Source organism: Leuresthes tenuis, unplaced genomic scaffold, assembly GCF_036924035.1.
Source record: "Leuresthes tenuis unplaced genomic scaffold, fLeuTen1.0.hap1 SCAF_18, whole genome shotgun sequence".
NCBI classification, from domain to species: Eukaryota; Metazoa; Chordata; class Actinopteri; order Atheriniformes; family Atherinopsidae; genus Leuresthes; species Leuresthes tenuis.
Window position 1 is genome coordinate 6300595 of NW_027325372.1, and position 26954 is coordinate 6327548.

Genomic DNA, 26954 nt, shown 5'->3' on the forward strand with positions numbered 1-26954 from the left:
GTAAATAAAAGACAAGAACCGAAGACATGGAGTGAAACTACAAAATCAACAGAGGGCATTCATGACTGCCACTGAATTAAGCAGCCGTTGAATTATCAACTATTTACATGGAGTGATTGACAAGGAGTCACCTTGCTTTTTGGAAATTAGATTCTAATTTAATTTAACAGTTCCATATCTTAATAAATTTTGTTTAAACATACAAAATTAATCAAGGTAAAATATACAAATAAATCCCTCCTGTTCTTGACTTGTGTTATAAAAACTAAACAAAAATTGACATTAAAAAATCAGACAACACTGGGTGTAGTTCCTGAATCCGCCTTTTGGTGTCGCTCTCCGCCACCTTTTCACAGACTTGTGAGGGGATGTTTCTACATTCATTGCATCTGATCCGCAACAACAAGCCCATTTATCAAAAATGCATGAGGCTGATGAAATGCAAACAGTAGTCTGACGTGCGGGCAAACTTTGCTTCCACTCCCACATCACGCCTCGTCCAAATTAGTCGATATTTCTTTAGATGCTCTTTTAATACGGGATGCATAACGGGTTGAAGATGCTGCTGCACCAGCGCAGGATGCTGTTTGCGAGGTCAGCCACAGGATCAAACAGGTGTTAGAAGAACATTTAAGCGCTGGCATTTTGCAGCGTTTTGCGTCACATGTATTTTCTTTTATCTTCAGGAGGATGAACTTTTGTGAACATTTGCTTTTCAGTGTAACGGGCTTTCAGGGAAGGGGTCCTTGCTATGTGTTGTAAAAATAAATAAATAAATAAGTGGTTGCTATACATCAGAGATGAGCAGTAAAACAATTCATGGGTGTTGCAGAGGGAGTTTTCTCACAGTGAATAAAAGTGTAATTTCAGTGAATAAATTCAATATAAAGTGTGCACATAGCGCTCCATTGAGCGTTAGGATATATGAAGCTTCCAGTGGTGTTTAATCACAGCCATCCGTGCTGTAAGTCATGAAACAGCAAAGTGGTGCAGATCGGAGCTGCTGGAGGGGAACAGAGGTGCATGGCTTCCTCATGCCTGCGTCTCTCCACCGCAACCCGACCAGCCGTGCCAGCGTCCGGCAGAGCCATAATCAAACTTTTCTGTACATTTTCACGTCACCTGGACGCGAAACATAAATTTGGCATCCTATGCAAATATATGCTGACGTAAAAGATCATGTGGTTTTTGTCGTCGATCCCCCCTATGAGCAACGAGGAGGCTTTTTTTTCTCCTCTCTACTGTTGTCTTTAGGTTAGCTATGCTACAATCTTTACTGTACCCAGCGCTAGCTATATGCGCCCCGCACCGCACCACTCTGGATATCTGGGAATAATCAACTTCCAGCCTGTCGCACCTCGCAACCACAGACTACACGCAGGTAGGACACAAGAAAAACTTCTTATTTTATCAACTCATGGAAAGAAATTGTAACCAAAGTGACCGCAAAAGTGAAGTTATTAAAGCGGCTTGTTTGCAGCCAGACTAGCCGCCTGGCTGGCTGGCTCTCTCTACCCAGGCTGCTGCTGCTAGCGCCCGTCCCCTCCATCACAGCCGCTCAGAGTGGGAATCACCTTGCTATCACCCAGCAAACATCCACGGCAGCCAAACTGGAATTAAAACAGTTAGATACCTGGTTGTCAGGTAACTTTAGTTGCTGTGTGTGACTGCTTACTCTTTGGTTATGTTTTAGAATAGTTGTCAGACAAGTGAATGTCATCCGGTTCGCGATGTTTTTTGGTAGCCAACTTTTGCCGTCCCCCTCCACCCCCGGTGAAAGTGCCCATAATAAATTTATTAGCCAGCGGAGCTAACCGTTAGCCAGTTAGCCCCCGCTAATGACGGGCAACCCCGTGAAGCTAAGTGCTTTAGCTTTAGCCTTTTCCCCCGCACACCACAGCACAAAAACGTGGCTGCCCCTCTCTGGATGTTATCCTTTCATGTCGGGAAATGCATTTGTTTTGGCTGGCTCCCTCTTCACTTCTTCCACTCCGAGTTAGCGTAGTCAGCCAAGTGAAGTAGAAAAAAAAAATTCCCAATTTTTTTTCGGTGACACGGTAACGGCGGAGCCAGTGGCAGTTAAGGTTGCGGTGTCGGTTCAAGTGTTGTTGTTGCCGCTGTACGTCGGTTCAAACGGGGCTAGCTAGCAGACAGCCAGTCTGGCTGGTTGGGTCATCTGAGGTGAAGCCGCCGTCAGCGGGCTGTAGTATAGAAACAAACTCGCTGCTGACGTTGGACTGCCTTAAAACTGTTTTTTTATTTAACTTTAAGAGTTACTTACGATGCTCACTCGGTTTTAACTTGTGTATAAACAAACGGTCTTAGAATTTAGTGCTTTTTTTCGGGCTTTTTTTAAATTTATAAATCTATATTAAAGCGGAGCGTTGGTATACAAACTGTACGATCGACGCAGGTTGAAACGCACAGCCGATTAGTTTGATATTAAACTCCTTTTACATTGTAACGAACGGTTAACTTGTGACTTTTAAGTCCATGATTTGAATTTTTGAAGACAAATAAGGCGACGAAGTTGGTTGGGTTATGCTTTTGTAACCAATTCAGTGTTATATATGCGCGGTTTTTGCTCTGGTTCGGAAGGCTGCTTGTTGAGGAGACGCTGACTTCGTGCCAGTTAATGGCAGACTGGGTTTTCCATCGGTTTACATTTAAGCAGGCTGCCCGTGTGTACACCAGTCAATATTTTAACAACCGTGTGCTTTTTAACACATTTTGAGGAAACTAGTTCTACAGCAAGCACATCTGCAGCTGCTTTATCTGGAGATGCACTTTTTGTGGCATTTTTTCCTCGTTTTAATCAAAAGTCTAGTGTGGTTAGACTGAACCCAGTGCTGTAGTCTTGTTTTCAGATGTTTTATAAAGGTATCAAATGTTGTGCAAACTTGTTCATAGCATGTTTGTTGACCTGGAAAGTGCATGTGGAGCTGTGTGCTTATATGGCAGCTCTATTCTCCTGATTCTGCCTATAGTCAAACTTTTCCTTTTTTCCAAGTTCACCCCCTCTGTGCACTGTATGTTCTCTGACCCAATTTCCTACCCAAAATCTTGTTACATAAAATCATGAATAATTAGGTGCAGCTAGCTCGCAGATTGGTTTAGGTCATATGCAGTGATGTGGTTGCGAATGAAAATGCCATTGTGACCGATGATCTTCACTCTGACGGCTATTATCAGTAAAATTCCATAGTTGTTGTTTATGGCCGTCCTCGTGTGACTTGCTGTAGTTTGATTCTAGTTTGAAGGGCATACAGGAGGAGGATTTCTGTTAGGCTTAGACAAACAGGTGTGCAAACTGAATTTGGGCAGGTTTTACCCTCCGCCACATCCCTGACAGTGTGACTGAAGTGTGTCTTGGCTCTAGGAAATCATTGGAGAGGCTCATATTTGGCAGCAGCTCCTCCTCCTTCCTCTGTACTGCCCGGTGACAGCGTTAGCATTCACCTACCAACAGCCGCTCCACTGTATGGCTCCTGCAATGTGTGTCAGATTTAGATTTTTTTTTTTTAATATTCCCCTCCTCTCGCCTGTTCTGGTTCATAATCACGTTTCCTTTTTCATTGACCGACTTTTTGTCTCATATTTTGCTGCTATTGTACCCGTGCCGTGTCAAGCTTTTTAATCCTATGATATGGATGCAGGGATCAGTCAGTCATGCTGCCAGTCTCCGAATCAGAGCGCGCTCACTTGCTCTCTGGCAGCTATTTATTTGTCACAATTGCCAAGACACACACACACACACACACACACAGCATGCAGCTCTCGTGCCCTTTTCCTTCCTCACTACTACTCTCACATCACGCACACTCTCTTTTCCTCTTACTGCTCTGACATGCAGCCGCTTCGTTTACACACACACACACACACACACACACACACACACACACACATTTAGCCGGTCTCTAGCAAGCGCAGCTGTGATTTGCCATTGCTATCCGACCTATCACCCCAATGTACAATCCCCCAACCCATGCACATGCACACCCGCACACACACACAGAACGTTTAGAGTTTTTGTTTAACAATTTAGACTGTTCACATCATTGTTTTTTTATTACAGAAAATTGCTGCTGAACTCATACTTTTTTTATTTTTATTATCATTCGTGGTGATTGAAAAAGGACCCCATTCTGGGTTTGTGTTGCCCTCAAAGGTATTCAGTCATGAGGGCTCATGACAGCCATAAGAGCCTCATACACACTCACACTTGCACTGTTCGACAAGCAACATCACACACACCCTTTGTTGCGCTGTCAAATTGCTATTTATTTCCGACATACGCACACACACACATGCAGAAAGCATGCGTGGCAGCTGCATCATGCAGACACACACACACTCGCGCCTTCCTTTTATTTCACTCAAACACACTTGTATTTCCGGTGCTGGTGGTGCTTTATGAAATAGTGAGAGGCTGTGTGTGTAGGTGTGTGTTTGGGAAAGAGAGTATGAGCGTGCCGGGTTGTGTGTGAGTGAAGTGGTGGTGATTTTGTGTGTGTGTGGTGAGTCACTGGAGAGCACGGGCTGGCCAGAAATGCTGTGTGTGAGTGTGTATGTCATAGCGTCTCACTGCTGGAGCTCTTCACGGGGAAACTCGACACACTCGCTGGCTGTATTGGAGCTGCGCTGCTGCTGTTGGACCAAACCCACCTTCCACGTCGACTGGGAGTTTTATTTTTTTTTTGGAGGGGGGGGTATTTGTGTGAACATGAATAACAGGGAGCCCCATTTCACCTGATTTAATTTGGCTTTTTTGTGGTGTTCAGTCAGCCATAAGTGAAGTTAATTTGTAAGTTTCTTTTCTTTTATTCTTTTTTTTTGGTTTTCTGCTCTGCAAATATCCCACATTAGTGTAAACTCTTTCACTGCACACTGTGAAATCAGCTTTTTTAAAGACTTTGCACCACTGTTTACTCCTGCTGCGAAAAGGCTTTTGGCGGGATTCAGTCCTTCTTTCTCAACCTGGACCTCCTGCTGTATTAAAACATTAATATCCTCCTTTATGCTGGGGGCTTCTCATTTTTTAGGTATTTCCCACCTTTTCCTTCTTACCAGCAAACTTCTGGACATAAATAAGCACTCGACAGCTTGTAAGTTCAGCCACAACATTAAAACCAGTGGTGTAATTTTCAGTGGGTGGCACCAAGGCAGCTCTTACCTTCTGTTTAAGACCTGAAGGTGTCCCGTGATACTTAAGAGGCAGATCTTTTAGGCCCTCAAATCCACAAATGTTACTTATTTTCGCAGCACATCCCACAGATGCTGGTAAGCTGTGGATTTTGGAGGTCAAGAAAACACTTTGATCTCTTTATCACATTACTTTGAACATTCCTGAGCAGTCTTAGCAGTGTGGCAGACCATAGTATCCTGCTGAAAGAAGCCCCGGCCATTAGGGAATACTGCTGATGTGAAGGGATTGCACGTAGTCTCCAGCAGTGTGTAAAGGAGGTGGTCTGTGAATGGCATTAGCAGGACTTAAGGAGTACCCCCTCCATCAGCTTGTCGTCCTCTCATAAATCATCCTGTTGTCATTTCCTCCTTTGTGAGTGACCCACACAACCTGGCCATGCACACCATAGAGAAGAAATGCTGGTAGCAGAGCCGAGTTTAAGGTTTTCAGCTATTCTTGCTACAATAGCTCCTCTGTGGGATTGCACTTTCAAAGGCCAGACTTCACCCTCCACATGGGCGACCATGATCCTGTCGCTGGTTTATGACGGGTCCTTCCTTTTTTTACCACAACACCTTTCATTTTGGAGGTGGGGCCAGTTTTGCCCTTGTCAAGATTGATCCGAGTCTTACGCCAACTCATTTTTCCTACCTCCATCACGTCTTTAAGAGTTAATTTTTCCTTTGTGGTTGAACACAGTTTGAGACAGTCCAGTCCACACCTGGGTTTCATGAAGTTAAAGGTCTGTGTGCTCACATTAAGGCCAAGCAGGGGGCTGGAACTCAGTATCTCAGCTCCATCCTACGGTTACCACTGAGCACACTGTGCCAGCAAACGATCTTGTCAGTGCAAGATGGCATTTTGGCGTCGCTTTTGTTCCACAGGAGGAAGTGGTGACCCATTGTCCATCTGTGTTTACAAACCATAATCTTGGTTTTTAACAGCAGACATGTGTTGACTCCTACTGTGGTCCATTTGCCCCAACCAGTCAGCTGTGAGCGATGTATCTGCCCTGCCACCATCCACACTTTGTAGCTGTTTGTATGAAAAGTTAGCTTTAACTCTACAGCTTTCCAGGAGAAGTGAAGATTTATTTAAAAAATGTAACCGCATGACCGGGGCTACAATCTGAAGACCTGAAATGAAAACACAGTCAGTGTTGTTACAAAGCTGACTTGCAGAGGCTGAAAGTGTCTTTTATTTTCTGAAAGTAACAGTTTTATGTGCAAGTGGACTTCCAGCAACCTGTCCTGTTTGACTGTGTCATTCCTTCCTTTTTTACTCTTTCCCTGCAGTTTTCCTTTCTTGACTTTTCTGGATCTGGAACAAGAAGATGACGTTAATCGCTTAAATTTCAGGTTGCTTGGTTATTTTTCTTTCAAATGGGGAATGAGTCAATGAGCCGAACTGCATATTTGAGTGACTCAGTACGAGAGAGTTGTGGTCAGTGATTCACAAAACTCAGACGGAACTATTCTGAATGATTCAGCTTAAAGACAGTATTTCATTACTTCCTTCACTCAGCAGTTTGATTAACGTCTTTAATAATCCTCTGGAAGCTCGTTCTCATTTACGAGGCAACTTTGAAGTGATCCTTTTGGTTTGACAGGCTGCACAAGCAGCTCAGAGGTTGTTTGGAGGAGCTTTAGAGCTGGGCAGAGACGTCTCAGACCTCTGTGTGGAAGAGACTGGACGGTATGTTAAATGTATTACTCTGCTTCATTTTGCATTAGATTTCCTGTAAAAGAAAATCTGAGGACCACTGAGTCATATCAGCTGATTATGATCAACGAAGAAACATTTCATTAAGGATCATCCACATCTGATACGGCTCACTGTAGTGCAGGATAACACTTAATTGCTCTTAGTCTGTTATCGTTTTATGTGTTTGTTACCCGATGAAAATATTGACCTATAAGATAATGATCATATTAGTGTTGAAAAAATTGATACGAGGACATTAATACTTAGCAGTAAAACAGCGTGAGAGCCCTGTGGTACGCATGCTGCTCCAGAGGCTGGTCAAGGCTGCCAAAAATAACTGCAGGAAACGCTGAATGCTTGTCATTTTTGCACATTTTTTGGTAGGCGGAGCTCTGATTTTTAGGATATCGAATATCGCCACAAGAAGCGGATTCTGTCCAAAAATATCAGAATTTGAAAACTTGCCTGAGTCAGAGGATTTATCATGTTTTCCCTTCTGTCCTGATGTCCCAAACATGGAAAAATAGTCTAAGTGGGGATAAAAGCAAACTCCATCATAATGATCGGAAGAGAAATGCAAATTTATCTAAGACGAGCTCAGTGGTGGGTGTGTGCTTGTCAGCTGTGAGCTCTGTAAAGCAATTAATATTAATGAGACATGAACATAAAACAGCCTTTACCTCTTCTTGGTCTGCAGGAAGAGTGGTAAAGAAAGCTGGTATGTTTCCAGCCCTGCGGGGAGCTGTGTGACTGGAAAACAAACCAACAGTAAACATGTCGTCCTCCACATGATGAAGTGTCTGTCCGGGCCAATCACTGGCAAATGCTTCGCCTTGTTTTTGAGCCGTGACGGCAGTTTCCCCTTTGGGCCAATCAGTTTAACATCGATCTGTAGTTCAGTGCCGCCCACGGCTTCATCAGCAGAACTGAAGCAGCACAGAGGGACAACACATGAGAGTCAAATGTAATATCAAAAAAGAGGTTTGAGTCAGGTTTATCTAATAACGGGTTAGCTATTTAGGTTTCTGTTGGGTCATTAATCCATTTGAAGTGGATTTGAATTGTATGGTAAACCCATTCAAGGTAAAAAAAAAAATGCACACAGACTTTCCATACTTTTCACCCATTTTGATGGCAAAAAAGGCAGAAATCGCTCTTTACTGAGCTGTTGTTTTGTACTTTACCTGCCGTTAACTTACCAAATTGAATATTAATGGACTAAGGCTGATAGAAACTAAGAATGGGCAGTGTGCCAAAATCATTACGCAGTCTTTAAGTTTAATGACAGACTGGAAGGCTGCATTGAAGGCGCAGTTTATGCTTTAAAGGGGGTCACTGCTGTGATGGCGCATCCTTGATCAAACCTGTGAGGTTTCTGCTAAAGATAGAGGAGCAGATCTTATCAGGAAGGAAATTTATCTTAAATATATGCATGCAGAAAGTGTGTCATTTTAAAATAATCTACTCAAAGATTTAAACACCCTTAAAAAAAAAAAGAAGAAAGTCAGCAAATTAGTTTTCTGCTTCATGCCGTCAATCATCTGGTAAAAGTTGATGTCACTTTTTTTATTTGCTCCTTTTTAGAGCCAAACACTTCAAAAACAGGTGCTGCGTTTGCTACTACTCCTTATATTATTTAAATGCCTTTTTTCTTAGATCTCCAAGAAGTCATTTTTATTCATGAAGATCCAAAAGACTGCTTATTTTCTCATTAAAGCATGCAGTGTGTGTGTCTCTCAATTACTAAACACATGAGTGACCAGCAGCAGTGATGGGCTCGTCAGACGAGGGGAAAAAAACACCTTAGATTAGCTTCCTCCCCCTCTGAACTGTGAATTGTTGAAGAACCCCCTCCTCTTCTTGTCTGGATCGTTAATTTAAACCTTGTTTTAAACCCTCATTTATCCAGAAAAAGCTCACTGAGCACAGTTTCCTGCTTTTCATCAGCGTACTCATTGATATTCATATGTTTCCTCGTGTTCACACCTGGGGGCCGCCCGCAAACACCACAGGGCCGCTTCACGAAGAGCTCCACCGGGAGAAGAAGCTGCCTAACGTCGGAGAACTTGAGCTCTACATTTTTAATGCAGCGAAGGCGTTTTCCAGTCTTTCCAGATCTTCCCAGCTGGTTCCCTCTCGTAGCCAGCAACTTTGCAGGCGAGAGGCTGTCTCTCAGAATCTGCATCGGCCCGTTATCTACTCTTTGTCTCTGTTGCTGTTTGACAGCAGATCCACTGCTGAGCTTCCTCAAACTGCTGAAATGAATTGAAAACCTCAGCTGCAGCCTCTAATGAACAGGCTAGCAGTGTGGCAGGAAAATCAAATGAGTTTCCCACATTCTCTGAGGGGCTACTGGGAGACCATATAATTCTCACTGTCAGAGTTCTTGCTGCACTTGCTTCTTTCACTTTCTTTTACTTGAAGGGAACTTTCTTTTGTTATTTCATGCCATTTCTGTGCTGGAATGATGTGAAAAGTATATCCCCTGTTCTAAAACTACACATGGACGTTTTTATGCTACCTGGAAGTCAGAGCCTGTGGCCTCATTTTCAACATAACCTCCCAGTCAAACTGATGTCAGGTCCCACGTCCCCTCAGTCTATGTTTTGTACTTAAGATTGTTCAGTTTATCTGAGAAATGGACATTTGTTCCTATGTTTTTTTGTCTTCGTAGCTCTGGAACTGGCCGAGCTTGGTGTATTCCTGTTGGCACATAAGCACAGAGATAAACACACATCCTCCTGAGCTTCATATTGAATAGAATTGATCAAAAATGGGTAGTTAGAAAGGTGTAACTTTTAACAGTGTATGGAACAGGAAACAACTGTTCCACAGCAAACTTGAAACGATTGACCACACAGTCTGTCTAATGCTGTTATCGGGTCTTGGGGAAGGATGTATAAAAGGGAATAAGATGACACCGCTTCAGTCAACAGTTTCCCTCTTAAAGTTCCTGAAAATACCGCACACTTGAACATTTTGGATCCACAGACCAGGCTCATTAGCACTTTCTTAGGAGAATCTGTTGAGAGCTGCAAAACCAAGGCTTCCAGTGGGTTTATCGCATCAGTGTCAGTGGAATGAATATGAAAAGGAAATGCAAAAATCCCATTTTGCAGCATCTGTGATGTACAGACGCTTGAATTCATTGCATTACAGCTGCTTCTTTTCCACTGTGTGGACTCTGTTCTGTTAGCGGTGGAAGATAAGAAGCGACAAGTACAGAAATGTGAGTTGGAGAGAGGAAATTGCTGCCTTTCTGTTGCTTATGGTATTGTGGTATGTAAATATAGATATAACCTACCCTCAAAGCCTGTGTGTGTGGACTAACGGTTCCATGACCCCTGTCCCCAGGCCTGAAATGTTTCTTTCTTTTAGTTACAGAGAAACAATGGAGCACAGCCTGCTTCCTTCTTTAGATTTTCATATTATGGATGTCATAGGAAAAACAAACCCAGAAACTAGAGGAAATGTAATAATGCATGATTAATGATTGCATGGTTTAATTATATATTTATTTTTCATGGTAATTTACTGGCTGCCCACTTGAATTCTTATTCATGAACACGATATGTCAAGAGCATCTTGAGGGAATTTCTTCAGTTTTGGCACAAGCATCGAGTTGGACACGAGGATAAACTGATTAGAATTAGCTGGTTAAAGGTCAAGATCCCTGCAAGAATTTACACACTACGTTTTACACAAATGTCCAACAGGAAAAAGTTCTGAAGTGTTAAAATGTCACATAATTCAAGGGTCAAACACTCCTCTGACCATTATTCAAAACCGAAACTCAGTCGCAGAAGTGGGACGAATGTAAACAGCAGCTCTGCCTCGTTGGCAGAAACATACAACCGCGAGGAGGTAATTCTGCTCCGTTTCTATTTTCATTTTGGACTGACTGAATTAGCCACATCATGCCAACCTGCTGCTCTCCAAATTTAGGAATCGCAGGAATCTGAGTCCTTTCAGTCTTCATCTCTCTCTCTCTCACAGAGGCTCGGTGTAAATAGGAAATTGTTTCTTGGCTGCATCCCTCTGCAACACAAACCAGCTCAGTTTCAAACCCGGGGAAGGTTTCTGTTCAAGCAGCGTTTCTCTTAATCAGAATGTAGATGTTGTCGGATTCAGGTGGGACTCGCGGAGGAGCGAAGCATGCAGTGGTTTTACTGGAGGAGCAGAAAATCCCACAGTGCATAGCAACAACATAAGAGGAGCCTCAATTGCAGGCTTTAATGCACTGCAGAGGAAACCCACAGCTGTGAGTTAAGATTTGAGAGGATGTCCCACCTGAACTGCCGCCCTCACCCCAGCAGGAAACATGGCTGACCAATCAGAGCATTGTAGGTGGGGTTAAAAATGCTTATGTCAACTTCCACTGCTAGAGCCAGAAAACAGAGACTGAAAAAATGCCAAAAAGATGTTAGACGGAATGGACAGAGATGCCACATCACTTCCATCAACGAACTAAACGCTGGGTTAACCTCCACACGTTGAGGCAGTTTGGCCAGCGGACTCTTCAAGTGGAACTCAGCTGCCACACATAGAGATTAAACAACTGTATGCCTCACCGCAGGACAGAAGGTAAGAAGCTGCTGTTTGATGTACATCTTTATCAACTGCAGTTATTGTGGAATTGTGTCTTAGAATAATTTACTGTGTTTGGATTGTGAGGCGTGATCATGAATGGAGCCATGCCATCCTGAGTACAGCAGCATTATTTTCATTCAGCCTATATTTGAGCTAGAGAGCGTGAAGGGATTAACTGCTTCCATCAACCTCCATCACAGTGGGTTGACTAAGAAAAAAAATCCCATGATACGAAGATGAAATGACACTTGCACTCTGCTATCCAACCACCAATCCTTCTCCAGAGAACCAGTGGGAAAATTGCATATATCAGTTCTTCACTGTTTTTAAAAATCTGATGGGTGTAGAGATACCTTTTGCCCTCAGGTTCAGAGGCGTCTGTTGAATAGATATTACTCACACAGCTGCTTAACTCTCCACAAAACCCTGCTGCTGCTGAGGCCACCACCACACCAAACATGCTGAATGTGATACCCCCAGATGGAGGCTTATTCATCTCAAATGAAAGAATCTGCTTCAAATGGAAGCGGTGAAAACGTTCTTCTACTTCACAAACTGTCCCTTTCACATTTTTAGAAGGGAAGCTGTGGGGAAGACTAAAATAACATCAGGGGAATCAAAGTTGGGAGGAAAACTGATGCTCCAATCGATCGCATAACCCGATCAGAGCACGCCTAAACTGCAGCATCTCTGATTACGACCATCCATCAACAGAAATGGATTAAATGTGAGTCTGTTATCAGGGAGCTGCTGGTTTGAATAAATGAGACGGCAGGAAGATCTATAGAAACAGTGAATGAAACTGAAGCTACTTGCAGTGTTCAGCAAATAAAGCTTCCATGCCCTGGTATGCCATACATGTGTGGAACCATCTATTATCCCTGCACTGAAAGAACTTATGAGAGAAAGAACAGTGTGTGAATGAGGATGAGGTTTTCTTTCAGAGGCCAAGAAGTGAAGCTGGAATGAGTCAGAAATTAGAACCAATTCAGATCACTATTAACTGCTGGTTTTCATCCCTGGTGTTCCTTTGAGGAAAGCGCTGAACTCTCAAATGATCTACTGGAGCTGCCGACACCAGATTACTGGGGCCTTAACGTGCTCCGTACCTATTACTGACATTTTCATTTATGAGTTTAAATTGCTGTTTTGGGCATGAGACTTTAGAGCGGTGCTGCCTATCTGTCAGCCATTGAAATCACTTGTCAGGGAGCTCCAGATGTGAACACCAGTATAACAAACAGCCTTACTTCAAAAATTCTGCCCCCGTTCTCTTCAGCAGTTGTACTTTGTTTGCTGGTTAGTTTGTACAACTTGCACACTGCATCATCTTATTTTTCTGCAATTATGATGTTTCAAAAACACATTAAGTTGTACAAGATTACTGGAATAGTTCTGTGTTAAAAAGAAGCTCCAGTGTACCTCCAACGAAAGGGCTGTCATCACAGCTAGCCTCCTCAGGAGCGGGGCTGTTTCATCTTCCTGTGCTGCTCTCTCAGCAGTGTTGGAGAAAGCGGCGCACAGAAAGCTGTTTGAAAGGCGGAGACTCACAGAAAAACTGTAGCTCTTTCTTAGTATCCTGTACAACAAGAGGAGAAGAAAGCTGCAAAGGCCTGCAAGCTCTGTGTAGCCTTCAATAACTGAGTGTTAGGAAAGGTGTACGGTGAGAGGAAGAGCCCGACCGACCAATCAGTGTTGCCGTGGGGATGGAGCCACAGGTGTTGCGCCCAGCAGAAGGGCTGTGGGGGAACTCTGTGCAAGATGCCTGGCAGCCACTTTGCCTCACTCTGAGAGGAATTAGTTAGTCCTGGGAAGAGCCTCCAACGTCGCTCGTATGAATAAATGAATGCTTTATAGAGCAGATTCTCTTTCTCCGCATCTTTGACCTCTTATCCTGCAGTTATGCTTGCTGCATTATTGAATTCTGGCATCAACACAGTCCAGTAACATCTATTTATACTGGTGCTTTAGGCACGCTGGACTGTCTGCAGTCTTCAGCCCAATCAGTAGGTATTACTATTGAGAAAATGATTCCCTTACACAGCTAGAAATGCATCGGAAGGAACCGGAAGAGGTCTTATTTGTCTACACAAACATAATTACACAGTTTGAACTACTTTTAAGAAGCACAATGTTTTCGTAACGCTCACAATAGTTGAACCTTCCTGAGTTTTGATCGGTTGTGAAGACAAAGATGCTGGCACCCCTTTTTTTTCTGCAGCTCTTCCTGTTTTTCAGACACGCCCCTTGTGCAGCGTGGGACGGGTGAATGCTAGTGAAGGGCCTCGTATCATATCACTTCACCGCCAAGTATCATGACTTTGGCCTGCGCCTCCGTTCTCAAGGTTGAAAACTGCTTGTATCAGTGGCCCTTTACTTGCTGTGCACACAGAGGCTGCACGTCATCTGATAGCAGCCCAATTAAAAACACTTTATCAGACACTTATCATGTGGATGAATGATGGAAACGGAGGAATTTTAGCCTCCAGTTTTGATCACGCAGTAAAACAGCTGTAGTGTGCCGAACCATGGAAACTCCTCACGTGTCTGCGTTGTGTAGCTCTGTTTAAATGCCTCTGTGAGTATGAGAAGAGAAGATTATGTCGACCTGAACATGTTTGGGAGAGTAAAACGTGGTATTGTCTGTTTATTTTTGGCATTATTTTCATTTGAATATCCAAAAGCATCCATAAAATCTGTTTATTGTATCTGGTCTCATTCTCATAGAAGCCGCAGAGACACAAGCAGGTAGGTGGACCCTCTGTGTCTGTGATGTGCTGCAGAGGAGAGGCGATGCTGACAGAGTAATCAGAAGGAACAGGTGACCGTGATAAAACCGGTGGCCGTTGTGTTTTCAAATCGGCGAAAGCCTTGAGGATGGAAATGGCCAGAAAGCATGTGATATGTCACTGAGCAGAGTTCAAAACCGTTGTCCCCTTTTCCTCTGAGCAGTCAAAGCATCAGTCTCACCAAATCTCTCAGAGCAGTGTTTCTTCTCGCTTCACTTCAACAAAAAGATGTTGACACAAAGTAAACCAAAACACCTGTCAAACAAGAGTCCCGCTGTCAGTGCAGCCTGCCAGCTTCCTCCTTCCCCTCCCTTTATTTCCATCGCTCTCTGACATCTGAAAGACGTGGGTTGCTGTGCGTGTTGCAGAATTAAAATAGTAAACAAGCTGGCTTCTTCCACCGAGGCCATTGCTGTGTTTCACTGTTTTTAACAAAAGCGATCCCGAAATTGAGTGGCTTCTTCCCCGACTCCAGCTCGTTTCATGACATTTTAAGTGAGATGACTGGATGAACTAAAACAATCGCACATCTTGCCTAAATGAAATCACTCCTACTTGAATCTCTCTTATCACCAAAAGAACACTTTCAGTATTACTTCTTCTACTTCTCCAAATTAAACTCGCATTTTTACCAGATTCTGTTTTTTGGCTTTATTTCAAATCTACTTTTAAATGTAGTCGTCAGTCCACAATTCTCAAATGTAAAGTGAATTTTACATGAACTGGAGCTTAGGTGTCGAACACGGCCGCTGTGAGGAGCCATGTTTGAAATCAGCAGGACAGAGGGTTTTTTTCCAGTTCCCTCCCTGTGAAGATGCGCTGTCTGCAGGTCAGTGTACTGCAGCTATTTGTCATAGTGACCTCTTTCTCCGTCTGCCGAACCACTGTTACAGAAATCGGAACAGACAGACCGTTGAGTTTTTAGTAGAGAGCCGAACTCCTGCTGGGAGCTGCCTAACAGTCACGTTAGTCTTTCACACCGGGTTTGTGCACATTCGGTGTGTGCAACTCTGGTTCCGAGCTATTAAAAAAAAAAAAAAAAAAAAAAGGTTTCCTGATTTTCAGAGCTGAGCAGTGTCACTTACATCAGTCTAAGTTGAATGCTCAAAAAAATGACAGCAAACGGGGGACTTTTTTCAATGAAGAATATGTTTTAAAGTCCTCTCAGGCTTTCTCCTTTGTTGGAAGGAGCAAACGAAATAGAAATCCCTTTAAAAAAGAAAGATACTCCAACAAGGCTACAGGCTGTGACCATTTTGTAAAGCATTCAGTTGAACTCCTGCAAGCACAGAGTAGAACTCTTATTAAGCTGTTAAGGTATCCTTCTAGTCTTTTTCTTCTTCACTTCTTCCCATCGTGTCTGCTCATCTATCGACAGTTTGCATCCTCTGAAGAGGACCATCAAAAAGTTTTTAACCACTCAGATAAATATCAATGATTAAAACAATTACGGAGTAAGTGAAAGAAGGGTTGAAATTCACAGGAAAATGAGCCATGTTGTCCTCTCTCAGATGCCGGGGACCTGAACGCAGATCCAAGATAAGTTTAAATGAGCCATTTAAGGGTTAAACAGGCCTCATTTTAACCGAAGCAACCTTCCAACTGTGAACCAAGTTACCAATTTTGTTAAGTTGTACCACTTTCAGTTTGTGGCGGCTGCGTGGATTCATCCGTCGAAATATAACAGTGTGGCGAGGAAGGATTCCGGCTGGTTGCCACAGCAGTGTATTGGTGTATCTGCTGATCAAAACTACCAGATAAAGATTTCCACTGGTGTTGCCACCGATTCCTGCTTCTGGTTCTACAAAAAAATCAAAGCACTGATCATAGTTACTCCTGAAACTTGCCCCCAAACCTCCACGATGCCTTGCGTTTTAGCATCACGCCTCACAAAACTAATCCAGTTCGTCTTCTTCTCGTTATTCCTCTACAGTTTAACTCTTCAGCACAAATTCTGACTTCCAGGGAGGACTTATACCCACGATGAAGGCAGGAAAGTTAGCAGGCTAGTAGTAGGCCTGTTTTAAAAGGTCCAGTGTTGGGGGTGGGGTCCCTTTAAGGTGGTGTGGCTAAATGTTTACATATGCTAGCTCAAGTTAATGTGATAAAATTACAAAATGTGGTCATATTTACAAGCTGTTTCTTGTGTGTTTAATACATTGAAAAAGAATGTAGTACCAGAGCTACCAGTAGAAAACATGGCTTGAAATCGTGTCATTTCTACTGTCAGCTTTAGAAATATGCCTTAAATATTTTCAACATCTGCTTTAACACAATCATACCTTTTCCAACTTCTGCCTTAAAAGAGCCTTTTTTGGTTATTTAGACTGCATTTATGCATCAGAAGATGGTGTGTATATTGTGGAAAACTTAGAGAAAAGATGGAGGAAGCAAAATGTAAACTTGGTAAGATGAATAGTCCATCACAATCATGATGGTATTTTTCGAGCTTAACTGTCTTTTGTTCCATTCGTCCCTGCGGTACGTCTGCTGGTGTCACAGCATTCGCAGGCACAGCGAACTATAAACTTGTGCAAAGGGCATGCAAAGTCAGGCTCATCAGTTCCCTCCTTTATTTTTAATGTGGTTGAAAATTCCAAGTTTTGGTGAAGTGTAGACAAGGCGTGAACTGCTGGGACTATTTATAGGCTTAGGCGGATCAGAGCTTTCGCCATTCTGCCATTTCTCTGCCTGACTCATCACCACCACAGGAAATGAACTTCTGTCTTTCCTCACCAGCAGATGGGTTTTCCAAAATCATCAGCCACTCCTTGCTCTTTTACTAGCCAAATTAGTTTCTTATAAATCTTTTTTTTTTTTCAACAGTGGAGCATAGATCCTTGAGATTAGTTTGAACGGAGCTGCTTTGGCTGATAGTAACCTCACTTCCTGGTGAAAAGAAGGTTGTTTTGTTTTTATTTGCATCACCAACCAAATGATCACATACACCGTGAATGAAACCTTAATTCACTATTGAATGGTTGTCTATGAGCAGCCATAGAGATGCTCTGAATTTGTCAGAATAATTTGATGGATGCTGGATTGTTGAGGATGATGTCGATAACTAAAGATGAAACAAAACGCAGGCTAACATTACCAGGAAGAAACACATTTGTACTGTTTCACCTTCCCTCTGCCTCTTTACACTCTATTATGCTAAACTAAATATCCTGGGGGTTTGTGCTTTATTTTTTTTGGCACGAATGCAACAAAACTATAAAGATGATTCAAAAGAAGTTACAGATTCCATCCATCACCATGACAGGAGGTCAACAAGGAAAGAACAACGTCAAATCTTTCTTGACAGAGAATGAATTCCACGTGTGTCAGCCAGGCCAATTTAAAAAGGCTAATACCGTTGTCCTTGGCAACCCTAAATTGGATTAAGCGGGTATAGAAAATGGATGTAATAAGCAAGTTTTTGCTTTTGACATTTTGTAGATTAATGTAAACTTGGTTTAAACAATCATTCATTTTTCAGAGTTTGCAGAGAATCTTTGCTCAAATCGTGAAAACACAGTCTTAGATTAGAATTGAGCAGAGGCAGAGCAGACTGGCGAAAGCCAGGCATCAACCGTCTGTGACCAGCCTGTTAAACCTGACTTGTCTTCATCAGTACACTGAAATGACCTTCCCACTCCAGTCAGAACGGCGCAGCCTCTCTCCTCTCTCCTCCCGTTGGAGGTTGAAAACTAATCTCTTCAAGAACTACCTCACATCCCCATCTTCTTCCTCTTCAATCATCCTCCCGTCTCACGTTTCCTCCTCTCCTCCGTCCTGGGGTAAAAACCAAAACCTTCTTTTCCTCTTTTCCTTTTATAACATTTCTCTCACTCTCAAAAGATTGTTCGATAATATCGACTTTGACCCTTGACCTCTGTGCTGTCACTGGATCCAGCGCTTCATTAGGATTCGCTGTGGACAGCATGCAGGATATTTAGCTGTTTTCCAGGATTGACAGTTAGAAAAGCAGGGACCCCCTCATTGTAGTGTAAAATGCAAAATTTTTCAACTTCTTGATTTTCTTGTAAGGATACTTCATACCTCAGACAGATTTTGCTGCTTGTGCTTAAAGATATCAAGCTTTTACGTGGAATGCTGAGACAGAATAAACAAACAAAAACGTCGACGGAACAAATGGGATCTAAAATTTCCCATTCAGAGTACTGCTATAGTACTCCTAAACACACAGAATTCTGTTTGCCTTCATACGGTGTCCAGAAGTCCTCATGAAATGAGGCCTCTACATATTTATAGATTTTCCTTAAAAACTAATTGGGAACCCGGCTTTGCTGTGATTGGTCAGCTTTATTGGCCTGATCAGACACCACCCACCATTCTGCATCAGCTCTGTTGGGAAAAAAAGAAATTTGGAAAAAATCTGATGCAGAATAAGTACACGCCCCCTCAGTTCAGGACGATCCAGCATCATTTTGAAACGTTTTTCCAGAAAGAAGTGCTGGATTGAATAGGATCGAAGGCGTGGATCCTACATGGATACACGCAACAGCCACATCACCTCCAAACATTTCCAGAGATTTCGACTTGCAGTAGGCTACAGTATCTCGTGTAAGTCCTTATATTGCTGTAAAAGCTCATTAGCTGTGATGTAAAACCTTTCGATTATTTTGAACCACGGTGGTGACCTGCAGCTGGATCAGACGATGAACTTGTGGGATTCACACACATTTCTGAGCTCTGACAGATGTGGGTGAACCAGTACCGACTCAAAATGCATTTCCAGCTTTTACCGTGCATCTTTGATTGGACCTAACTCCAACCTCAACTCTGATTTGTTTGTAAGATTTCACTCTTGGTATCCTGCAGCTCATAACCAAAGTGTTTTTCTCGGTTCATGTTGGGAAATTTGAGAGTAGGAAAAACAGAAAGTGATTGATTTTTACCAAAGAATCCGTCTCAGTTATGTGTGCTTGAGGTCTGAGGATTTTAACAGGATTTTTTCAGACCGAGAGCCACTGAAAGTGTCCATTTAACAGTGTTTTTCAAGGTTATTTGGATGGTCATCCTTGAAATACTGAACTGTGTTCCTGTTGGAAGTCCATCTGCCTTCTGATTAGTGTTTTTCTTCTATGGTATTAATTTCTGCTCGACTGCCTTTTCCTGAGGTTTTCAGACATGCATGTTCGTGCCACTGCCCCCCCTTCGCTTCACCCGTCCTTCTAGTTTCCCACAGTTCCCTGTTTCACCTATTGAACCCAGCCACCAGCCCAGGAATGGAAAAGGGGGAACGGCAGGAATGTGGCTCCCAGTTCGAGCCAAAAACACAAAACAAGGAAAGCAGAACGCAAACGCTCCACCTCCTGAGAGTCGGAGCCGTCTTTCTTAGTGGCTGACTGCTGTAGGCTGACCACCCATTCTCTGTCCTCATTGGTTGCCTTTCCATTTTCACTCCCTGCTGCTCGCAGGCCTATCAGAGCGCTCTCACGCTGTTTAAAGTATGTGTGTGTATGTGTGTGTCATCACTCTGATCCCTCCCGACAGCACCGTCTTGAGTCTTGCCTGGTTTCAGCAACAACACTGAAGGATAATTATTCTGTAGCGCAGGACATTGTTCCACGTCGGCTGGTGTTAGCTTCTATAAAGCCATATTAAAGCTGCCATGCACAAGTTAGTGTGACTGCTTCATCGCCGTAATAAAAAAGCAACGTTTAAGTATATGAAGCAGGCAATATGGTTTCTGTAAGGCTTTCTTCTCCACTGTTCTGTGCAGTGCAGCATCGAAAACCAGGCCAAATCTACGGCTATAGGCCAAGTTTCTACACTGCTATTAATAGACTGCACTTCATCCTACAGGGGAAAATGATAAAGATAAGTCAGGTCAGTCGGCTGTGTCATCTGGGACGTTGGCTGGTTTTTAATGTCACAATGCATTAGTTTCTTACAAGGTTTGAAGCATGAAGAGAAGCAGAGAAGCTAAAGTTTACCATGTGAAATAAGCACAGTGAGAGTAAGTCAGAGGTCAAAGAGAGGATCTCTGAAAAAGAGTCCCAAAAAGACCTTAATTTAATCATTGCTTCCATACATTTTTTTGTTGGTACAGCTGCTGAGGGATTGGATGAATAGATCCATATTTAAAGCATTCATTGCATGAACACATTTGTTCATCAACAGAATCCAAAAAGCATTACTGAGAATATAAAGATGGGAATCAGATGTTTCATACCCTTCAAAATAACATCCATCTGGGACGCTGTCATGTTTAAACTGGGTGAATTATAGGAAAAAGGATACTTTCCAAAGCACGGTTTAATTTATTTAAATTTCCAAAAACTATTCTGTTCCAGAGCATAGATCATCACAAATGGTTTGAATCGCATTGGACAGGGTTTTGTTTTACATGTACAGACCATTGAAAAGTTTACAGAGAGTTGGATGATGCACTGCTGCCACTTTCTTTCGAGTCTTTCGAGCTAACGTGTAATTTACATGCATTCATTCAAATGCAGTCCATTTAGCGAAGTATATCCACACCCCACGTCCAACCTCCAGCTATGCCTGTGGCCAGAGACGATATCTTTCCCTCCACTTTAGTTTTAAAATTTCCTTGGAATTTTGTAATGTGGTTGCAGCTCTGTCATTACATTCTGAAGGGCAGCTGTCAAATCAGTGCAAGGATATGCATTTCCATATATGAATAGAAATAAATGTTGCCCCTCTTACAGGCTTCTGCTGAGTGTCACGTTGGGGAAAATTAGGCTGCCGGGAACCGAGGTTGAAGCAGATGCAATTCAACTTTTCTTTGGCGATCATCTTTGTCCATCATTTTTACGTACACAACAAAAATCACAAAGTACGCCCCCCCACTGGAACTATTTATTGTTAATTATTTGATCAGAACAGTTTGTCCTCCTCTTAAGTTGCTTTTATTACAGATTTACTGGCAGCTGTGGGTCAAACTAGGTTTTGGGACTCTTGCTAAGCTCATGTTAAGAGGCTGATCAGATCCCCTTAAGGCCGTCTTCCACCCTCCTACCTCGTGTTACCTCTACCATGAGTGGATTTTTCAAGGATTTTATGGTGTTTTTGTAATATATTGTGCCAACCTGGAGCATTGCAAAGCTATGGCAATCCATTTTTTTCAGTTCAAGTGGTGGCCAACAGTGATTGGCAGCATCTGCTATAGTTAAAAAAAAAAAGAGAAAAGGATTGGATGTCCACGCAGAGCTTCAGAAACATTCATGTATCACAATACCGTAGCAATAACTTTAAGAATCCACGTTTCTCAGAGCAAAACTAAATCACATCAGTTCAATCTAAGGCATCGCTGTGAAATATGTCTTAAAACGGGGTAACAGTTTTATGACCGTGTGTGTGTGAGGCGATGCTTCAGGTGATGCGGTTGTGGCAGATCACAAACAACGATAATAAAATGCCACGATGGGAGCGTTTTGACCAAATGCTGTCTGCATGTTTCATTTCGTGACAATAATCCATTCTCCATTTTTTTTCATTATAACTTTAACGATTAGAATGAGGTCAAATCAAGTAAAAGTTGGACAAAAATCTGAGAACAATTGACCAAAAAGAAATTCTCTTATTAGTTTCCCATGTAGTGATATTGAAAAATATTTTCATTAACCGAAGAGCACAGGCCCCAGCTGAGCAGGAAGTGTGGAGACACAGCACTTCACACTGTTTCGGTAGCATACCAGCGTGCTGACTCATGAGAACACACCTCTTTTATTTTGGCTTCTTGTTTTATTATATTACCTCTATGTAAAAGTGACACATCTTTTCTTCATCTCTGTCTTGCAGTTTCCCTTTAAAAAAAAACTTGCCCTCCCTTTTATTCGGCAGATTTCCTGGTAAAACCGTCCAGATGGATCGTCATATTAAAATTTCAATACACACTGATGGATCCTGACTGTCTGGCTGCTGACGGTTTCGTGTGTTTTAGATAATTAATGTCTCAAGATTAATGTGTTGATGATTAAATGGTGTGAAAACATTACACATTCTGTATTTTAACAGCCACACTCTTTGCCTACCTTTGGCGCCAAGAGGCATCTTGTCAAAGGAGGCATTCATTAATCATATTCATTTTGCTAATGTATGGCATTTAAATGAGGGAAACTAACTGTTGAAATGTTGAGAAGTCGCTGGACGTGGAACCAGGCGGCAAGGTTGAGTTAGTCTGGTGGTTCCTGTCAGGTTTCTGTCTTTCTGTTGAAGGAGTAGGTATTTGGTTGGAGCCTGGCTCCACCATTCATCTGCATCTTATTTAAATTTCCTGCTTGCATAATTCCTTGGTTAATGGGGAACTGCTCGGCACTGCCACAGCTGTTTTGCCTTTTCTGCCTGGCAAGAACAGTGCTCACACAGGGGGGAGGAGGGAGAGAGGATGGGGGAAAAAAATGTTTAAAAAGGAAAAAAAATCTGCAAGTCATGTGGTGCAGAAATACAGTACAAACAACGTGTGATCCCCTGAGGATGGACGAGGAGGGATTGGAGTCAAACACCCACCCACCCCATGCTTCTTTTCCCCCTTCTCCTCTTTCACACTCACGCTCAGCAAGCACCACACCCCCTTCCACAGAGCCACACTGAGCATGTGCAGTGATAGTGATGAGCCTCCCCGCTACCCCCTTCTCCTCACCCAGTCCTCAGCTCTGCCATGCTGGTCCTGTAATTGGTTAGTAACAGGCTTGGGCAGCACCAGCACGTTGCACCAGTTGGACTTCAACCCAACACATTAGCCTGTTTATGCATTCACAGCCCTATTAGAGGCAGTTTGTTCACTCATTAGCAAACCTGAGCTGGAGTTTGAACCTTGCCACAGCCGGTTTAATCACTAAAAGAACGCAGAATGCGCGAGAAGCTGCGGCAGTGACGCTGGCTCCATTAACAGTTTCCCTGATTAACTCAGACCACTGGTACAGTGTGTCCTGAGCTCCTGAGTATTTAGGTTCTGTATTTAAACAAATCTAAAGGGGGCTTAAAAGCTTTCAGTGAATGGCTTATTTAAGTATTAAATCGGAGCATTAAATAGACTTATTCATTTGTTAAATGTGTTTTTTCTTTGTAATGTGGGTCACGGTTGGTGTTTGCATCCTGTCTGCAACTTGAGCAGTGGATTTTCTGCTTGTTATTCAGAGAATTATTTTTGTGCCTGCACCAAATACATTTTATCAAAATGTTTCATGTAAACGTATAACAATTTGGGAGAGACGCCTTGTAGCCTGCTGGACTGCTGCCCATGTCAGATTCCTGGACCCTCCCTCTACTGTCCACATATTACTGATATGTAATAAAGTTTAAAATGCCAAAAAAAGCAGTTACATCTTCAGCGTTCTGCTGTGTGAAAACAGATTAAATGGTGTTTCAGATCCACATGAAGAAGATTCATTAAAAGTAAATTCTTGGGGTGTTGGTGGAACATTCTTTAGGGTTATTTTCCTAATGCGAGTGTGAAAATGCACATTTCTACAAAAGGCTTTAATTGTAACGAGATCAAGAAGCCATTTTGAAATCATATCAAAAACTGATTGTCATGTTGTGACGTTTGTGACATCATCAAAAGGACCCCTGCAATCTGTGTGATGCAGCAAGGTGGGCTCATCTCTTCTAATCATCTTTTATGGCCTTTATGTGTGGTTATTAAATGAAATAAAATAAACTTTCTAATCTTATATTATTGAAAATATGTGGATGTTATGGTTGTGATTGTTGGGACGGGCATTATGGGTGGTTCTCACTTCTTTAATGAGTTATTTAAATTTCAGATAAAGGGAAGGATATTCAGTGAAATAAAAGATATTGATTACACTTCATCACCATCACTGTCGGTTGTTCATTTGTCAAAGCTGTTTGTGTGTGTGTGTGTGTAGGTGTGCCTCTGTTGGTGTTTAGTCACAATGATTTTATGTTATTATCTGCTCCTTTAGAGAGATAACTATTTGGTTTCTATTCTTGTTTTTATTCTGCTGTTCTTTATAAGTGGCTTTGTCAGGGCTATTGTTCAGGCTTCACCACTTTAGAAGAAATAACTGAACAAAATGCAATTTACTCAGGAATGTTGTTAAAAATAATGTAATAATCCAGAGTAATTCTAGAAAGCCTGCAGCAATAGGAGCCTTCCTACAAAGCTGGGTCATTTCAGCATATTCATTTCCCTGCATGCTTTGGGTCGTTCTCTCGCTGCATCAGACAAACTTTCCCTCAGCTTCAGCTAATTTTGAATTCATTGCACCTTCAGCGATAGGAAGGGGTTTACACCTGAAGGTACCACATAAGATTCAAACCATGATGCCCCCTCTTCCGTGCTTCACAATTGGGCGGAAGCTTTAACTTTAACAAGCGCTGTCTTCTCCCCTTCAAACACAGTTATTTGTGTCTTATCTTTTAAGTTTGATGAAAACTTGAGACTCGTTATGATGAACTCATGAACAAAGATGTCGTCCTCTGCTTCTTCTTTACCTTCTTTAGGATTGTACTTCCTGTTCAAGGTGTGACAGGGTAGAGAAAGCCCTGTCTGTTAGCTGATTGATGATTGTTTTCAATACTTTTTGCAAGATCCCGTGAACATTGCTATTGGGGAAGTCGCTGAAATAGGTCCACACACAATCTAATTTGATTTGATCTGTCATTTGTGTCTTTTTTGGCTTCAGATTAAAAATATTCTCTGTTACATCACAAACTACAAACTTCCCCTCTTTTTCTGTGTAAAGGCGATTCCTTCCTTCTAAATCTTTCAAATCTGACAGGATGTATTTAAAAACAGCAGAATGCAACTTTACACATCTGTCTGTTGAGTGATTCTACATTTATGAAAGAGCCGTATGGAGATTTTAATCTGCCGGGAGCTAAGTGCAGAAATAAATGCATCTTTTTGAGCGATATCACAACAGAAATGTAAGGGTATTGAGTTAGAATATAAGTGAATTATCTGCACTTGTGTTGCTGCCTCTCATCTCTGTTGGAGTCAGTCAGTCAGTTAACCAGTTCCAACATAACACACCAGACTCCCCTAATTTAGCTAGTTATGTTATGAGTGTGTCTTCCTGGCTATTGGTTTAGCATGTTAAATAAAATAAACAGTCTCACTTAAACTTTTGTATTCCCTTTTTTTATTTTTTTTTAATTAGGTGCAGATATGAAAATAATGCAACTTGCCTGCTTTTAGCTTCAAAAGCTTTTAGCTTCTGATTGCTGCAGTCCTGCTCATCTTAGTCATAACTCAAACCTGAACTCGCAGTCATTATGTGCATATTTTCGAATTCAGTGTCAATGTCTGTGATGTCAAATAAAGTGCAACAAATCCATTTAGGAAACACGCAAATAAAAAGACATTCTTTACAGATTAAGAACTTGCGTGAGAGTGACCGGATCGTTCTTTTTCCTTCAATTTGAGAGGGATTCAGTGTTTGTTGTCTGCTCATGGGTTCATTGTTGGGAGGAAATGCTACTGTAAATTCAGCATAGTTTCGATGGAGGCAGTTTGCCAAAAGCACAGTGTGCAACCGGGTCACTTAGAGTCCAAGCTTTAAAGCTGACATTTTAAGCTGCATTAGAGGACATTTATACTTTAATCTTTATAGCGATCACCCTGTTCCTTTGGTCATTGAACAGAAGGTATACTGACTGACTGCTGAACGCTTGGTTCAGGGGTGCAGATCCGGTGTCAGGATTGGGGGGGACACAACTTCGTAGAACTTCGTATTTTTATTGGGGGGGACAGTTCACGTTTTTCAGAAATCCCCCCCCCAGGATCTGCACCCATGGCTTGGTTGTTACTCAGGAATTAATATCGGGCAGTTATTGGCATTGTTACTGTAATACTGTGCTGTGGAAGGAAACCTTCAGCACACATGTAGTACAATCAATGAAATCTTATTAGATGTTTTTAACTTTGTGTGTGTGAGTGTGTGTGCACGCTGGAAACCTAATGTTTCCAGATCAGTCACAGCTGTTGTGTCTGTTTTTATTACTTTCTCAGCATGTGGGGAAGGCTCTCTCTTTTTTTCCAGTCTTTATTCAGCTCGTTGCCTCTTTGACCGGTCCTGTTATTAGCTCAGTCGAGCACCGGTCATCCCAACATATTGCGTCCTCACAAAAACGCAAGACTTCTGCTATTCTTCACCAATAACTGTCTTGGAATGTCAGTAATGAAATCTTTTTGTTATTCAGTCGCTGTTGTGTTTTGATGTCAGACAGAGAACTCTGTCAGAGGTTCTAATTGTAACAGTAAGTCTGTAAAGGATGTAGTAAATCTTAATGAAAACATGTACACTGGTTGATTGTTTTGTTAATTAGAGAGAGGCCACATTTAAGATTAGGTTTAGAGGTTCTATGTTTTTAGAGAAACAGACATTGATGCACAGGTTTACACAGGTTTAGAATGGCGTTAACACTGCTGGTTGAAGTGGTCGGTCTCTTTTCGTCAGCATTAAAGCGAGAAACTTCTGGTTTTAGTCGGTCCGAATGGAGACGTCACTTAAGTCTGTTGGATCCTGAGAAATAAACTGGCAAATGAAATAATCATCAATGGCTTCCACCCCGTCTGAAATGTGTTTGTTGATTAAAGAATTAATCAATTAAAAGACTGCTCATTTATTCCCTCTTTGTTCTTGGCTAAAACTGGGGTAGAAAGGTAGAAAATCGTGTCCTTTTTCTTTCCATCATCTGTAACTGTAAGCTGTTTGCATTTTCAATACTGACAAGTCTAT

At 42.2% G+C, this 26954-nt stretch overlaps 1 protein-coding gene across 2 annotated transcripts in view; it reads left to right on the plus strand.

The window, feature by feature from the left end:
• The first annotated feature begins 1032 nt into the window (after positions 1 to 1032).
• LOC140275458 (zinc fingers and homeoboxes protein 2-like) overlaps positions 1033 to 26954 on the plus strand; it is a 120479-nt gene continuing 94557 nt past the window's right edge. For both annotated transcript variants that reach the window (XM_072370928.1, XM_072370929.1), the window contains exon 1: positions 1033 to 1381. The gene's annotated coding sequence lies outside the window, so the exon portion shown is untranslated. The remainder of the gene's footprint in view (positions 1382 to 26954) is intronic.